This window comes from Halichoerus grypus, chromosome 3 (genome assembly GCF_964656455.1).
Source record: "Halichoerus grypus chromosome 3, mHalGry1.hap1.1, whole genome shotgun sequence".
In the NCBI taxonomy this organism is placed as follows: domain Eukaryota; kingdom Metazoa; phylum Chordata; class Mammalia; order Carnivora; family Phocidae; genus Halichoerus; species Halichoerus grypus.
This window is the reverse complement of record NC_135714.1, coordinates 201995630-202013638: the sequence shown is the minus strand read 5'-3', so window position 1 is coordinate 202013638 and position 18009 is coordinate 201995630. Positions and strand designations below refer to the sequence as shown.

The window sequence follows — 18009 nt, the reverse complement described above, 5'->3', positions numbered from 1 at the left end:
CCCTGGTCTGATAGTCTCACCCCTCTGCGAAATTCAGGCGGTTCCACGTGCCCTGTCCATTGAAAGGTACATTGGAGAGATGCTGGGATACAGGGTGAAGGGAGGTGTGGAGGGGGGGCCAGTGCTTTCCAGGTGGTATTTCTGCAAGAAGCAGTAGAGCCTCTCTCTGTTTTGTGGTCTACACGAAGACTTTTTTTTTTAAAGAGCAAAATTGAGGGGAAGGTGCAGAGAAGTCCCATATATTCCTTGCTCCCACACACGCACAGCTTCCCCCATGACCCATTTCCCCCACCAGAGTGGGACATTTCTTCCCATCTGTGAACCTACACGGACACGTCACCATCACCCAGAGCCCACAGTGTACAATACGGTTCACCCTTGGTGTTGGACACACTGTGGGTTTGGACAAACATGTGATGTCATGTATTCACCATACAGTATCTCACAGAGTAGTCTCACTGCCCCCCAAATCCTCTGTGCTTCCCCTGTTCACTCTTCCCCCATCCAACCCCTGGCAGCCACTGATTTTTTACTATCTGCATAGTTTTGTCTTTTCCAGAATCATACCGTATGTAGCCTTTCAGATTGGCTTCTTTCACTTAGTAATAATACATTGAAGGTTCCTCCATGTCTTTTCATGGCTTGATAGCTCATCTCTTCTTAGTGCTGAATAATACGCCATCGTCTGGATGGACCAACTGTTTATTTAGCCATTCACCTACTGAAGGACATCTTTGTTGTTTTCAACAATTATGAAAAAGTTGCTGTAAACATCTGCATGCAGATAAGTGGTGTGGACATAAGTTTTCAGGTCAGGATTGCTGGATCGTATGGTAAGAATATGTTTAGTTTAAAAGAAACTGCCAAGCTGGGGCACCTGGGTGGCTCAGTTGGTTGAGCATCTGACTTGATTTCGGCTCAGGTCATGATCTCAGGGTCATGAGACCCAGCCCCAGGGCTGCAGGCTCCAAGCTCAGCCGGGAGTCTGCTTCTCTCCCTCTGCCCCTCCCCCTACTCATGTTCTCTCTCTCTCTCTCTCTCAAATAAATAAATAAATCTTTAAAAACAAAACAAAACCCTGCCAAGCTGTCTTCCATTGCGGTTGCGCCATTCTGCATTCCTTCCAGCAGTGAGTGACAGTTCCTGTTACTCCACATCCTTGTGGCCGTTTGGTGTGGCCGGTGTCCGGACTCTGGTCATCCTGATGGGTGTGTAGTGCTGTCTCATTGTTGTCTTCGTTTGCATGTCCCTGATGACGTGTGATGTGGGCCATCTGCCGTGGGCTTCCTTACCAGCTGCGTGTCGTCCTTGGTGAGGTATCTGTCCACGCTGTGGTCCAGGTTTTAGTCTAGGCAGTCCCTCTTTTTGACATGTATTAGCCCGCAACTGTAGGCACCTTTGTGACTGCCCAGCATTGTGGGCGTAAGCGTGGGAGTGCGGGCTCTGCTCCCCGAGCTCAGGGGGCTGCCGGCGCCCTGCCTACACCTCCCCTGGGGCTCAGCCAGACACCCACTCAGCTGTCTCGCCGAGCACCTCCAGCATGCCTCCCTCCCAAAAGAAGGTCTAGGCCTCCAGGGTTACATCTCCAGGTTTTAGACTCCCTTGAGACTAAATCGACAAGGCCAAAACTTTATGGCTCTGTATTGAAATACTTCTTTTAGCTAGGTTTTTCATTGACAAACACTGAACAAAACAATATTACTATGGAATGAAAGGATTGAACCTCTGTGAGTGTGTACAAATCCCCCTTTGCTTGTTTTTTTTTTTTTTAAAGATTTTATTTATTTATTTGAGAGAGAGAGAGCATGGGAGGGAGGAGGGTCAGAGGGAGAAGCAGACTCCCTGCCAAGCAGGGAGCCCGATGCGGGACTCGATCCCGGGACTCCAGGATCATGACCTGAGCCGAAGACAGTTGCTTAACCAACTGAGCCACCCAGGCGCCCTGCTTGGTTTTTTTTAAACATCATTTGGATTGATAAACAGTGCAAGAGCTACACAAGGTAATTCAAGGAATGCTACAGGGCACTGCGTGGCAGGTCTGGAGGCCCCCAGATGTCTTCTGGTTGCTTCTACAGCTACAGATACGCCCCGCCACCAAAGGTCCCTGTTGATGAGACCTAACCCCCACGGTAGCTAACTCCACCAGCTAGAAAAGTACCACGCTGCCTGTTACCACGGTTTGGTGGGCATATTCTGAAGTGAGAAAAAAGAGAGCGTCCATTCATAATTGCTAAATGCACCCCCGGAGAGATGGAGAAAATAGCCGCTGAGAGGTGAGAAGGAAGAACTGTGGGCACCCACGTCCCCGGGCAAGACAGGGCTGAGCTCCGTCTTCATTCTGTGCTCCCAGCCAGGGTCCCGTGATCTGCAGCCGGGCAGCCACTCCAACCAGCAGCCCCGCATCGTGTTTAACCCTCACTGTGCTGGAGCGCAGCACACGTCAGCCCTGGGCCCCTTCCCAACACTTCTGGTGCTTCTTTCAGTCATCCTTACAAATGCATCTTTAGAAAACACAGGTCTCAAAAAAAAAAAAAAAAAAAAAAAAAGAGAGAAAGAGGGAGACACAACTCTGGTCTCCTCATGCTGCATTCTGCCGTTAAATTTCTAGTGACTTCACTTTGCCTGCAAGATCAAGTTTAAACTTTATAGCAAGACATGAAACCTTTCCGAGAGCTTGCTCTCAGCCCTCCTTCCCACCTACTCCATTCCCTTCCTGCCCCCTGGTGCCAACTGGGCTGCCCATCGCTCTGAAACCAAGTGTGTACCTCAGACTCTTGTGCCAGTCCTCACCACTGCGATCACAGATTGACTTGCCTTTCCATCACACCCAACACGCGCATACACACAGACCCACACACTCACACGCCCAGCACACACACATGCACACACATACACCCAACACACACTCACACACACATACCCTTTTCCTAATTCTAAGGACAGGCTTTTCTGGAACATATTTTCCAAACCTTCCTGGAAAAATTCATTTCACTGAGAAATTCATTCATTTCTCTTTTATGGTTTTATAATACTGTTTTTATATCACCAGCATAAATACTATAGTGTAAAAAAGATAATGTAACATGATTTAATTGTTTATATATGTGTCTTCTGCTAGATTATGGGCTTCTTGAAGGCAAGGTCCATATTTCTGTCATTCTTTTTAATTCCCTGCATCGTACATTGAAGACAATAATATCTTGAGTTTAACTTGAATCTGACTGGAAGGAGGGCACAAGGTACTAAATGCTGGATGGAAAGAGGTTAGGAAGGCCAGTTTCCTTGAGCAAAAGATTTGACAAGACTTGGGAAGAATAGAAGGTCATTAGGGGCCAGATGGTAGGAGTCTTGATACCAACCTAAGAACCAGAGAGGGTCTGCAGTTCTGTGCGGGTTTCCAGGCAGATGAGGTTAGATCTCAGAGTCCCGGTGGGAGGGGGTCCGGCATTCATTCATGTGGATGGGACGGGCAGAGCTGGGCGGGCTCCATGCAGTAGGGGGGACGGGCAGGCCTGAGGCGCCGTGGGGAGAGGGCTGGAGGGGGAGGGCAGGAGGTGGCGGCTGGCTGGGGCTCTCAGGCTCATAGAGAACCCCGAGTGGGAAAGCTTCCTTGCCCTCGTCCACTTCCTTTTCTTGATACGCAGCAAATTCCTGGTCAGCCTTTGTTGTGGGCTGGCTTGGTTTGTCGCTTTCCTTGTTGTTTACAGCCTCCAGGTATTTGTAGACAGATCTTATCTCTTTCCCTCTTAGTCACCTCTTGGCCCAACTCTGCATAGTTACTCTTTTAAACTCTGCTCCCGGGTCTGACCTCTTGCCACTTGCTGAAGGATATTTGTTTTTTATTTTCGGATTTCATTCTGCTTTAAGAGATGTGATAAACTAAAAATGGTTTGGCAAGTCAAGTATGGTCTTGAAGGAGAAAACAATAAATGCATTTTATATATATATATTTACACACACACACACATAAAATCTGTGTGTAGGATGTGCACACGTACAGTGAGCGCATGTGTGCGGCCGCCAGCCCCTCACGTGTGCGAGCTGGCGCAGCGTGTGTGTTAGTGCGTCACGTGCCAGTGTGTGCGCCATAAACTGAGTCGGTGCAGCAGCAGCGGGGCTGGAGAGGTTCTGGGGGTGAAAGGCTACCAGAGTGCTCAGTTGTTTTCTTTCCTAAATTCCACATGTGAGTGAGATCATACGGTATTTGTCTTTCTCTGACTGGCTTAGCATTATACTCTCTAGCTCCATCCATGTTGTTGCAAATGGCACGATTTTGTTATTTTTTATGGCTGAGTAACATTCCACTGTAGTAATATTCTGAAATAGGTGAAGGGAATTAAGAGTACACTTATCATGGGGCGCCTGGGTGGCTCAGTCAGTTAAGCATCTACCTTCGGCTCAGGTCATGATCTCAGGGTTCTGGGATCCAGCCCCGCATCGGGCTCTCTGCTCGGTGGAGAGCCTGCCTCCCACTCTCCCTCTGCCCTTTCTCCCACACTCGTGCTTGCTCTCTCTCACTCTCTATCGCTCACTCTCTCAAATAAATAAAGTCTTAAAAAAAAAAAAAAGAGTACACTCATCATGATGAGCACTGAGTAATATATGGAATTGTTGAATCACTATATTTCTACACCTGAAACTAATACAACACTGTACGTTAACTACACTGAAATTAAGATTAAAAATTTTAAATAGAATGATATCAAACTGCACCACATGCTCAGAGAAATCATTCGTGAAAGGAAGAGTTGATCGATGTGCCAAACTTCCTTGTCTTATTTTAAGGAATTGTCACAGCCACCCCACCTTCAGCTACCACCATCCCAGTCAACCAGCAACCATCAACAATGAGGTAATACCCTCCACCAGCAGAAAGATTACAACTTGGAAAGCTCAGATGATAGCTAGCATTTTTTAGTAATAAAGTATTTTTTTTTAATTTTTTAAATTTTATTTTATTATGTTAATCACCATACATTACATCATTAGTTTTTGATGTAGTGTTCCATGATTCATTGTTTGTGCATAACACCCAGTGCTCCATGCAGAACGTGCCCTCTTTAATACCCATCACCAGGCTAACTCATCCTCCCACCCCCCTCCCCTCTAGAACCCTCAGTTTGTTTCTCAGAGTCCATCGTCTCTCATGGGTCATCTCCCCCTCCGATTCCCCCCCTTCATTTTTCCCTTCCCACTATCTTCTTTTTTTTTTTTAACAAAGTATTTTTAAGTTAAAGTGTGTACATTGGTTTTTTAGACATAATGCTATTGCACACTCAGTGGACCACAGTATGTATAAACATGACTTTTATATGTACTAGGCAAGCAAAAAATTCATTTGACTCACTTTGTTTTGCTGTATTTGCTTTATTGTGGTGGTCTGGAACCAAACCAGCAATATATTGGAGGTATGGCTGTATTCTGAATGTGGTGATTCTATGCTACAGTAAAAAGTAGGTCTATTGAGGTATTTGATCTCCATGAAAATAGGTGCACTTTTTTTATAATACTTGATTTGCAAGTCAGTTTTTAAAAATAATTTGGCTACAATATCAAACATTTATAAGCTTACAAGCCAGTATTCAACTAAGATTTTTTTTTTTAAGTTTGAGAACTTTTTCTCTTTTTTATGTGATGTTTTACTTTTGTGAAGCCCTATGGCATTTGTCTCTTTTGGCTCTCACACCATTTCCAGCAGGTAGGAAACAGGCTTCGTTGGAAAGGTTGTCTGGTAGAGGAGCAGAGAGAGGCTGGTCCTTGGCCCCCTCATCCCAGCTGTCCTTACTGCCTGCAACCACAGCACCAGATAGAGGGGCTTTCAGGCGTTGAATCACTCCTGCACTCTGCCGTCCCAGGGACAGCGCTTCCGGAAGGATGGTGAACACACCCACAGCCAATAGAAAAGTAGAAACTGGACCATTCCAATGGTTTCTGGGTTGGACTCCAGTACCCTAATGATGAATTAAAAAAACAGCATCAAATAGAACCCCTCCCCCCCCCACAAATCCCCTAATAAACCTCCAGGACTAATGGATTGAGTAGGTTAAAATACAATGGAATGTTCCAGTGAATGTCTGTATTTCCAGCATATTTTTATAATATGGACCCAGTTTCTTCGAATTATAAAACCAAGTACAGTAGGAGCTTTTGAAATTAGCTGGTGGGGTGGGTGGGAAATTGAGTTGCTAAGTAGAAAGGAGTAAGAGGAAAGAAGTTGATCAGAAGGAACCATCAACTCAAAAACGTCCACACAGAAAGTAGATTCGGAAATTATCTAGTACTGGCCCTTTGTTTTATAGGCTAAGAACTTGGGCATAGAGAAGTGGTTTACCAACAACAGTCTTTCTGTTACTTCTGTTACTCCTTTTTCCTATCATTCATTCATTCATTCATGAGAGGCAGAGGGAGAAGCAGGCCCTGGGATCACGACCTGAGCTACCCAGGCACCCTCCTTTTTCCTCCTTATATCTCCCCTTTAAGGTGGGGTAGAGGTGGAATGAGGTCCTCGGGATCGTGACCTCACAGTCAGCTGTGAGTGTAGAACCAGAAGGAACCCAGGCCCTCCTGGCAACCCCCCCCCCCCCGTTCTTGCCAGGCTCCTAAAATCTATAAGGGTCACTCATGGTGGGGGACGGGGGGCATCTTTTATCCCTTCTTCCAAATGTTGACATCCAGATAGGATCTTTCCTTCCCAAGAGTTTGTCAGTTGTCCTTTTTCTCCTCCTTCCCTGTGCCCCTACTCCGTTGGGACTTCATATTCATTGAAAAAGAACTTGTTTCACCCAGGGGGAAGTGTTTTGAAACTTAAGAGCAGGGAGTCCCTGGCCTTTCCCTGTGATGCGTTCCCAGAAACCACACTATAAGGCGGATCGTCAGGAAAATGTTATGGCCGGGGTTGCATTTCTGACCAAAGACTCAGCAGCAAATAAATCATAGATATGAACAAGGACATGTCCTTAAACTGAGATGTAATGCCACAAACCACTGTTTCTTCTAAAATAATCCTTATGCCTAAGCAGCCAGACCATGTGTGCTAGATTCTGGAGGGGAGATGTGTGCCTCTAGGACGGGTGTCTTGGAAAACCCCGGGGGGTGCCTCTGGCCTACACTTTCATTCGAAGGATACAGAGAATATCAAATTTCATTTTTAAGCACTGGAAACCAAAGAAATTGCTTTTGTAAAATAAGAAAATGTTAATTTGCTTTTTAGAAAAATAATGCAGATTGGTAAATTTCGCTTTAATAGAAAAAACTTGTAAACAAGATTTTAAACATTTGGTTAGTTCAGTGGCTTCTGTAGGCAGCCAACGAATAGCTAAGTCCAGCAGTATTACGGGACTCTAGAGAGTGCTTTTCCCCCTCATTCTTTGAAGGATATGTCTGATTATAAGGAAAAACAAATCCTTGAAACCTTCAAATGATAAAGTTGTTTCATTTACTTGTATAACAATTAAAATATCTAAATTATCTGGGAACCCTCAATTAAGAGAAGGAAAAAATGTTTTTTGAGTAATCAAATAAAAGCCACACTAACTTGGAAAGTCACAATAGTGGTTTATAAAGGGGCCTCAAAGTAAAATTCACAATAGGTCATTTTATAAATCTTGACCCAAAATGTGGCTTTGAATGAAGGCTTCTTTAAAAAGCCTGAGTTATGTGAGGTGTCCTGGTCATTTGCTATAAAACAAGATCTGTGCCCTATTTGGAGGGCCTTCCCTGAGTCCTACAGCTGGGGATCGTCAGCGGACAGGAGGGCACAGAGGAAATGCCTCTTTCTCTCTCCCCCCTCCACACTGAACAGTAGTGTGGAACGGAGATACCTCAGAGGGAGGAAGATGCCCATGAGAAAATGTGGAGACCAAAAGAAAACAAACAGAAAAGATTGCAACCCTGGGAAACTCGGAGTCCATATTGTAAAGCTGGGTCCTCGCCAGGATGCGCTTGGCGGCAGCGCAGGAGACTGGCAGCCGCACTCAGCGCTCTGGTTGAGGAAGGCCACCCAGGTGGGATACCGGTCAGCCCCAGGAGGTGAGTGCTGGCTGGGGCGTGGCCAGTGCTCACCCCCAGCAGGACGCGCTACGGCCCAAGCAGGCGTCTCCAGTGGGACCAGAGAAGGAGCCAGGAAGGATGGGCAGGCCTACCTGCTGAGGTGGGAGTGCAGCTCAGAGGCCACCCTGAGCCCTGACCGACCAGCCCCAGGCTGTACCTGCTGGCTCAGTGGGGCTGCATGCGGTGGGGAGCCCCGGGGCATGCAGAGAAGGGGGAGGAAAGACAGGTGGCTGCCTTCGGAGAATCCAGAGAGAAGTGGAGACGTACAGCTAGGGAACAGGGAAGGCTCATCTTTCAGTGGGTCGCTGATTTGTTTTGGGATTGAAATTGCAATCCCCAGAACTGAGTTGCTTTCATGATTTATTCCAGCTCTCAAGCTTTCTAAGACCGCGAATGTATGTCATTCTTCTTTGGTAGACGGATCAGTGTGAGGCCCCCTTGTCTTGTCGCCTATAGGTGTTGGAACAGTCCTCGGGGAAACTGGTTTCTATTCAGAGCCTCTTCGAGTATAATGGGGTGCTTCTTGCTCTTTAGAGTCACCTAGGGAGATTTTTAAACTCCTGCTCCCCAGGCCACGCCCCCTTTAATTAGGTCAGAATGTCTGGGGTTTGGGGATCCCAGCAGTCTTTTTTCTCCTTCCCAGGTGGCTGCAGTACGCAGTCCAGTTTGAGAACCGCTGGAATCACGTTCGGTTTAAAAGCGCCTACTGCTCAGGCCGCACTCCCCCCACAGAGGTGGTGGGACTTAATTGGCCCGGGTGGGGCCCTTGCAACACTGTTTCAAAAGCCTCCCAGGCCTTTCTCACCCGCAGCTAGAACGAGCACCTGCCACACCGCCCTGTGGCTGGTGGTCGGCCCCTTCCAAAACTTGGCTTAGAACCCCCCAACTTTAAAGTACACTGTGGAATTGCGCTAGCATTTTTATAAGTTTACAACTTTTTTTTTTTTTTGCCACCTACCAGACAGTTAAAGTGTCAAAGAAAAAGTTCTGTAAAACCAAGAAGCTATTTCCATGGGTGTTTTATCATGATTTTTGAAAAATGAGACCTAAAAGCAGTTGAGGTCCAAGTGTGGCTGGAGGGCCTAGGTATTTACTGTGGAAGCACGTGGAAAAGGCCCAGAGCCACTAGCTCCAACCGCTGAAGAGGGAAGGAACCTACGGAGCTCGAGCTTTGACCTATTTCTCGCAGTTGTTGAAAACTATGAGGCATGAGATGCAGATTTATGACTTTTTAAAAAGTTATTTGTGGATTCCCAAGACGGTTATGTTCCCATCACTTACGTAGCCTTTAAAACTCAAGTGACGCCTTTAAAAAAAACCCCGAGTTTGGCACAGAGTTCCAACGGCAATGGCTTGAGGCTCAGCGAAAGTAAGGGAAAAATGCCTCCTGCCTTTGCTTACATTGTCGTCTGTTTCGGCCAACGGATGGCAGGGCTCATTTGTGTGGAACTCTTGGGAAAAGGAAGCCACAGGGAGTCTCCTTATGTACTTTATGTCACTTTCTTGCCTAAAATGAAGCGTTGACAAAAACGTCTTAGGAGAGTGAACCCCTTCACACTGGACAGGCCTTTCCGTTCCCCTCTTCCACAAGCACATGGATTTGATTTTTCCTGGGAGTTTCATCATTGAAGACATGTCACCCGTGCTTTGCCAGGCCGCCAGTCAGAGGCTTGTCTCCCCCACCCCTCCTCCACCCTTAACTAATTTTTTTCTTTTTTGCATAAATTCTTTGGAATTTCTCTTCACTCTTAACTTCCAAAACAGTTTCAAACTGTAGTGTGAGAGCCGATGCTGTTTATATGTCAGTTGCACGTAAATAAGGCTAGGAAAAAACAAATTAAAACCAGTGCTGAGTATGGAAACCACACTCCCAAGTCTGACAACACTCATGTTCACGTGAGGCTTTTTTCTGCTGAGAACCATAAGGATTCTTGGAATTATTTGCACCGTGTTTATTGGTCTTTAGAGTCTCTTTGCTTTGACAGGCTCCAGTCTCCCCATCGTCAAGCTGTTAAAAGTTGCATGCTCCCACTTCCCCTAAGTCGACGCAGCTGTGTGGGGCTGAGTTGCCCCTGGGTCTCTCATCCCATCTGTAGGAGCGAGGTGGGGACAGAGGCCACTCTGTTCTGTCCCCAGAGCTCAGACTTGGGAAGTTGCAGACACGGGGTGGCAGTTGTCTACCATCTAGATGCTTCTCCTTAATCGGCTTATCCCACTGGGCATCGTGTAAGATTCCTTAAGGATCTGGATAGATCTTTTTTTAACTCCCCAGGGGCACTGTAATTCTCCATGAGTGCAGGCTCTGTGGCTTGTCTTGGGAGCCACCCCCACAGTTCCTGGCTCAGCCCTCAGGTTGTGTGGGGGCTCATCGGTTACAGCCCACTCGTATTCATTCAGAACGTTGGGCATGCGTTTGATGGCAAGATAGCAAGGTGGAGGACGTGATTGACCCACAGTAACTTCGGGGGGCCATCATCTGCATTTTGCCCCCAGGGAACCAGATCTAAGAGGCTTATGTAAGGCAAGATCACGTAGCTACAGGGTGGAGGAGCCAGGACTCCGTGTGCAATCTTTATAAATTCAGATCTCACATTAGCAAAGAAATCAAGCTTGAATTTGAACTAGAGAAATTTTGTAAAGCTGGACCTATCTGAAAGACCAAGATGCTTCTAAAAGACCTGAAGATCTTCAGATAGTTACCATCACAGGAACTAATGGATGTACAATTATTTGTACTTAGAAATCCAGAGGTTGTTAGTCATTCCTGAGTTCTGCAGGCCATGAACTTTAAAGCAGTATGTTTCCTGGTGAAGGGCACAGGCTCTGAGTAAGACAGATGCAGTCTGGATGCTTGGCCCTCCACACACCAGTATGGTACCTTGGCCAAATGACTCCGCACCCCTGTAAAACATGGATAATAATGGTCTCTGCCTCACAGGATTTTTGTAATAATTAAAATTGGATATTTCATGGAACGTACCTAGCATACTTTAGCAAATGTGCTTGCATGCAATGTTCAGTAAATGTTAACAGTTATTATTTAATATCTTAACTGTTAGTTCTAATAGCCACTGCTTTCATAATTGCAATGAAGGGGACCAGTAGCTATTAAGTTGTGCAAGCCAAAATCCTCGGAGTCCTACTCTTCTGGGATGTTAAACATAGCGACCGGCCCCATGGAAGAGGAAAATTTATATTGCAGATGCACTAAGTTAAGACACCCTTGGCTTGTCCAACAGAGGTTGGGGATGTGTGGCATGGACCTGAGTTAGTAACAATGCTGTCACCTCATGGCTGGTTCTGTAGATTCAGCTTCCAAGTGAGGATCTCACACACAAAAAACAAAATTGTCCCCGCAACATAGACAGATACTGATGCACATATCCAGTAGTCCTCTCTTTATCTGAGGGAACACATTCCAGAATGCCCAGTGGATGCCTCAAACCACAGATTCTATGGAAGCCTGTGTAGGGTATGTTTTTTCCTGTACGTGGGGACCTGTGATTACATTTAGTTTCTATATTGGGCACAGTATGAGATTAACAACCACTAAAACCAACTCTAGCCATATGCCGTCATAAAAGTTCTATGAATGTGGTCTTCCTTCTCTCTCAAGACTCTCATCACCTTACCCTTGTGCTGATGTGAGGTGATAAAATGCCTACGAGACGTGAGGAAGCGAGGTGAATGACGCAGGCTTCATGCGCCACCTAGCCCTAAGTTACTGCTGACCTTCTGATGATACTCAAGGAAGAGGATCTGCTTTGGGACTGACCGCGGTTGACCCCAGGGAGCCTAAACTGTGGAAAGCAAAGCTGTAGATAAGGGGGTGGACGACTGTATACACATACTCAGTACACACATGTAGCCACCAGCTAGTTGTACCTGAGAGGTGTCTTCTACATATAGTTGCCGACACCTGTTCATTCCCTCATGTACCGAGGAACTCCCTGCCCCCCCCCCCCCCCGCACACACACACACACACACACTGGGCCAGGAACTGTCCCCGGTGTAATTGGTACAGTGTTGGGAAGACACAGAAGCGCTGTGACCTAAGGGGAAGGACAGGTCCCCAGGGCCAGCAGAGTGCTCCCAGCTCTGGCTCCTGGTCCGTTAGCTTTGTGACCTTAGGCAGGGTGCTTCCTGTCTGGGTCTTCAGTTTCTCATATGGAAAAGGGTGAGAATAAGAGTAACTACCCTGCAGAATTTTTATGAGGGTAAAATAATATTTATAAAGCACTTAGTACAGTGCCTGTGTTTATTAAATACAAAAGGATGATGCAGATTTGATTTAGCTGGGGAACAGCATGGGCTTCCCTGAAGAGATGCCGAGGAGCCAAAATCCAGATGGTGTGTAGGAATTAATCTAACAAGGGATCGACTCACCAGCCTAGCAGAGGCAGCAGCATGTTTCAAGGCCCTGTGGCCAGAATGCAGCAGCAAGGGCATATGAGGCTGGAAGGAGACAGTTGAGGCAGAACAGAGAGGAGGGAGAGGATGATGTCAGATTCAGCCTCAGATAAAAGTAGGGGCTGGGTCATGGGGGGTCTTCTAGGCCATTTGAGTTTTTTTTTTCTTCCTCCGAGTAGTAGGAAGGTATTGGAGGGTTTTAAGAGGATATGTGTTCAGATATTGTGCTGAGCGAAAGAAGCCAGATACAAAAGGGTACATACCACATGACTCCATTTCTGTAGTTCGGTAATAGAGCAGAGCCGTGTCACCGATGATGAGTGCGCTCAGAGTGGCAGTCCTCCCTGGCAGGGGGCACCCCCTGGAGGGCTGGAGACGGTCAGCGTCCTGATGGCGGCCACGGTTACACGGGCATACGTGTAAGCTGTAAACTTAAGGTTAGGGTACTTTATGCACTTACCTACGTGAGGGCGCAGGAGTGGACCCCGGGTAGGTCCCGACCCAGTTTGCGAGCTGCAGGTTGGCGAGGGTGGTGATGGTGCTGTTAAAGAGGCTGGACTTGGAACGATGCTCAGGAGATAAAACCCACTGGACTTGGTGATAAAGTGGGGCTGGAAGGTGCGGGCAAGAAGCAAGTCAAGGATGATGCCCAGGTGGCGGGTCGCCTTCCCTGAGATTCTGAAAGCAGTATTATGTAATTATCAAGAACACAGCTTGGCGGGGTTAGCATCCAAGCTCCTTCCCCTCCCAGCTCTGTGACCTCGTGGAGGTTGAGTCTGTGTCATTCTCCACTATCAGCTACACACGGGCAGTGTCTCTCACAGATGTTATCTCAAGGATTCAATGAGCTAACTCACAGGAGGTGCTTAACGGCACACAGTCAGCTCTTAGTAACTTTTAGCTGTGATTTAGTGGGACCTGGTTTGAGAATGAAGAGCACGAGTTAAGGTTTAGATGTGGTTGGGTGCCCAGGGCCTGTGAATGTTCCAAAAAGAGAGGCCAGCACTCACTTCGTTAAATGGTCCCAGAGGGCAGAGGAAAGCTCTGTACTAAGTGGGGAGTGTCAGAGGACTCTGGGGAGGTAGAGGAGGGGGCTGTGAGTTGTCAGCATCTGGGGGCTGGAGAGGAAGATGAGCAGGGCTGAGGGAGAAAGCCAGGGGTGACACGTCCCAGGCCAGGAGGACCAGATGTTTCAGAGCGCGGGGATGTCGTCAAGAATTCAGGCAGGAGGAGGGCAGGATGACTTGCCTGAACTGCGTGGCCCCGTGCATTCCTGTCCTGTCCCCTTACCCCTGGGCCGTGTTGGTATTAGCCCAAACCGAAGCTCAGAGTGGCACCGGTGGTGGTGGCAGGGAGGGGACTTGCCTGGAGGGATCGTGCATGCTTCTTCACGGTTGCTGTCCTCCCTGCCACCCCAGCCCTGTGCACCGCTCCTGGTCGGTATGTGGGAACGTGAGCTCCTGGATCCCTCTGTTGCAGCCACTTGTTTTACTCACTGTGTGGCTCCCGGCACCTCCTTACTCTCGGCTTTGGTCTGTTTATAAAATGCAGAATTTGGATGTGCATAATCCCTTGTGATGCTGGGGTGCTTCATTCTAAAGGTGAGCGGCATTCAGAGGTCCCTCCAGCTGTGTTTCTTGACCTGAGCTGTGCATGCCCTGACTTTCCCTGGGATGTGCTTCCTTATTGATAAGGATTTAGAACATGTTAGTAGTACCACAAGCTGATGTATTACAGAGTGGAAGAACCATGTGAGACCGTAAAGGAAAGTCACTCTTGGTGCAGGGGTTTGGGCTCTGCCGTGAGTCCCGGGGGGACACCAGTCAGAGGTGTGTGGGCAGCAGCTGCAGCAGGCTTAAACTCTGAGTGCCAGCGACTGACAACTGAGTGTGGGTCTGGCTACTGACTGGCTCGCACCCCCCGCCCCTGCCCTCCCCGCAGCTGGACCAGTGCTCTGTGGAATCAGCACTCCTGCCATCTTGGCGGGAGTTCCTCTGGAGCCCCCCCTTCTCGTCCCCCACATGCTGCCCATCGGCAGCTCTTACCTTCTTGCCTTCAGGGTGTCCCGTAGATGCACCCCCCCTTGTCAACCTCTCTGTGACCCCCGTGATTTACACCCTTACCCACCCCCTGCTCTTCCAGCACCACTCCTGTCTTTTCCAGTGCGTCCTCTGCAATGCCCAGCGTCGTGTCCCGAGATGCTCACCTGCACCCTGGCACCCTCTGCCCGTTCCCCCAGCTGGCCCGTCCTCTGCCCCCTCTTTCCTGGTCTGCCGCGGACACAGGTGCTCGCTCGTGCCTTGGCTGACCACCTCCCTGTCTCCACCTATCCACCTCCTCTCCGGTTTTGTTCCTCCCAGACTTGAGGTACTTGGTCTCCCATCTGTGCATTTCCATAGCTGAAGGCCCTACTGTGCCGTGGAACTTTCTCCCAGGGTGCCTGTCCACCCTGCTCTCTGCCATTTCCTGGAAATCCTTTTTGTCTTGTCACTGCTACTGTGCTATCCCCCTGGGGAGGGCGGTAGCTAGAGTAGAAGCTGTCCTGAAATCAGACTCCCAAACACAATTCTCCATAGTCACTCAATAAATTCACTGATCAACAGGTATAACTGAGCACCTACTATGTGCCAGGCCCTGTTCTAGGTGCTAGGGATATGTCGCTGAACAAAACAAAGAGTCCTGCCCTTAGGTTCTAGCATGACAAACATAGAATAAATTGTATATTATCTTAGAAGCCAATAAAATGTGTGGCAAGAGAAAAAGAATAAAGGCATTGGGATTTTGGGGGGATGCCACATGGAAATGCTGACAGCTGAGTAAAGACTCAAAAGAAGTAAAAGAATTAGCCGTGTGGACATTTGAAGGAAGAACATCCCAGGCAGAGGGGAAAGTTGGTGCAAAGGCCCTGAGGCACAAGTATTCCCGTGTGTTCAGAGAAGGGGGTGGGGCATGAACTAGGTGTAGGTGCTAAGAGGTAAGTGGGAAGCAGTGGTCATGGTGCCTAGCTCAAGGGTTTCAGCTCTTCTTCTAAATGAAATGAGGCACCAGCATTTTGAGCAGAGAAGAGACATGATCTGACAGGTTTTTAAAGTTCTCACTCTGTTGAGAAGAGTCTGAAGGGGGGACACATTTAGAAGTAGGGACACCAGCTCAGAGGCATTAACCCAGGTGAGTGGTGTTGGCTTCACTTGGACTGGAGCGCAGAACAATGAGGAATGGTCCTCATCTGCATGTGTTGTGAAGAAGAAGCTGACCTCCGTGTCTTGGGCCTGGGCCTCTGGAAGGATGGAACGGCCAGAAATGGAGAAGGCTGCAGGAGGAGGGGAGGCTGGTTTGGGCCTGCAAGTTCTGTTAGAGATCCCGGGGAGAGGCCAAGAGAGCGCCTTGGCTTGGGATTCTGAGCTAGAGACAAAATGTGGGCATCACAGGCACACGGAAGCCGTCTAAGGCCCGGACGCTGGACGAGGTCACCAGGGAGCGAGTGCAGACGAGGACCCAGCGTGGCGAGCTGTGGCACTGGAGCAAGAAGAGAAAGATCCACCACAGCTGCAGCAACCAGGGTGGAAGGGAGGAGATTTAGGGCACATGGGCCAGAAGCCAAGCAAAGAAGGTGACTGAAGTGGAGGGAGGGGCTGCGGTGTCCAGCGTCCTGTCCTGCTCATCCCTGGGAGAGGAGTCAGCCCTGGGGGGTCTTGGTGGTGGGAGGGGCCGTGGGAGCAAAAGTGGGGTGACTGTGGATGGAAGGGAGGATGGGAAGGAGAGGCCAGCGGGGACTGCTTTTTGAAGGAGTTGTGCTGGGAAAGGACACAAAGAAGAGGGGGATGCCTGGCCAAGGGAGAGGTTTGGGGGTGGGCAGGATGCCGGGACTGTGTGTGCAGGTGTGGATACAGCAAGCAGGCTCTGATGCTCGGGGAGGAAGGGAGAATGGATGGGGAGGGACTCCTAGCGGACAGTAAAGGGGGACAGTCTGTCTACAGTAACAGGTGTGGCTGTGTCTCAGGGAACTCGCACAGTGTCCCCTCCTGCCCTTGGGTGGGCGGGGGGGGGGGGGGAGAGTGGGCAGCGGTTGACTGGGACCAGGCTAACAGGGAGAAGGATGGAGGAGTCATGGGAACGATAGTAACGACCGGCCATGGGCTGTAAGCTTTGGAGGGGAGAGGGCATTGCCAGGTATGAGACTCTGGTACCCAGCGTGAGAGCCCGAGGTGGGTGCAGGAAAGGGGGGTCCAGGCACTTGGGACGATACAGGGTATTCAAAGGGTCACTTATGTGTCTTTTTAACTTTCCAGGAGTTAGGACGGGAGGGACAGCGAGCTGGGGTATAGCGATCGGGCAGTGAGAGGAAGGGCAGTCGCAGTGAGGTGGGGGGTCAGGCTGCCTGAGCAGGTAAGACTCAAAGCTGTGGGCCAGTGTGGGGGGGGGGTGGAAGCTGCGGAGAGAAGCAAGGACAGACTTTCATTGAAAATTGAGGCGGGGGGGGCGCCTGGGTGGCTCAGTTGGTTAAGCGACTGCCTTCGGCTCAGGTCATGATCCTGGAGTGCCGGGATCGAGTCCCGCATCGGGCTACCTGCTCAGCAGGGAGTCTGCTCCCTCTCCCACTCCCCCCTCTTGTGCTCTCTCTCTCTCAAATAAATAAAATCTTTAAAAAAAAAAAAAAAAGAAAATTGAGGGGGTTCATGCAGGGTTTCAGGAGTCACTGTGTCATCATTTGAAGACCTTGTCTTTGTAACATTTCTTACATTTGCCTAAATCCCATAAAAGTTTTTTTTTTTTTTAATTTCCCAGGACCAGAGACCTTGTTTTTTCTCTTCAGTACCAAAGACAACAAGTTCATTTTACCTCTGATATATTCAACCCATTAAGCATGGTCAGGTGTAGGCATTGACATTTTTAGAAGGTGAAACTTCTCAATTTTGTGTTTCCAAACAGTTGTCTCAGGGTCTAACTTGTTCTCTTTTGCATGGGTAGCGCTGGGATCTTTGGGCTCCTACGGAGCGGGGACTTCGCGCGAGTCTGATTGCCCCAGGTGACCGAGCGTGAGCAGCTTCACTGTGCCGCAGCTATTTGCACACTCATGTTGGTGTTGGGAGGAGCCTCGTGTTGCCGGGCCTCCCGCCGCCTCCCTCCCCACCCCCACCCAGCAGAGGCAGCCCCACAGGCATCCCGATGCAGCTCCTTCTGCACCCGTTTTGTACCTGCCTGCCTTCCTGAGGAAAGCGCTTGGTGCAGAGCCAACCGCGCCTTTGGGAGTGCCTCCTAGGTCGTCAGGGCGGTATTAGCAAACTCACATGGCCATAGGTCCAAGGCCCAATGAAAGTGATTTCGCTCTCCTGTGTTTGGCACCTGTATCTTTTCTCCCAGTTGAACTGGGGGAAAAGAGAGGTAGGATTTGCTGGAAACCTCAAACCCCCAACAGCTGAGCTTTGCTACGCGCAGCATTCATGGCTCTGTTCATGACTCTGGAGCTAACCCGTCCCCATTATAATAGAAGCGTACAAGACAACAGGATTCTTGTTGAATTTGCCTTCTTGTTCCATCCTGAATACACT

At 48.9% G+C, this 18009-nt stretch overlaps 1 protein-coding gene and 1 long non-coding RNA gene across 4 annotated transcripts in view; one reads left to right on the top strand and one right to left on the bottom strand.

The window, feature by feature from the left end:
* MCPH1 (microcephalin 1) overlaps window positions 1-18009 on the top strand; it is a 251872-nt gene that overhangs the window by 214061 nt on the left and 19802 nt on the right. The gene's annotated exons all lie outside the window — the stretch shown is intronic.
* On the bottom strand, window positions 8397-14156 carry LOC144381428 (uncharacterized). The gene is made up of 2 exons (XR_013446676.1): window positions 12724-14156; window positions 8397-10950 (listed from the first exon to the last, which is right to left on the bottom strand). It is a non-coding gene; the product is annotated as an uncharacterized LOC144381428 (long non-coding RNA).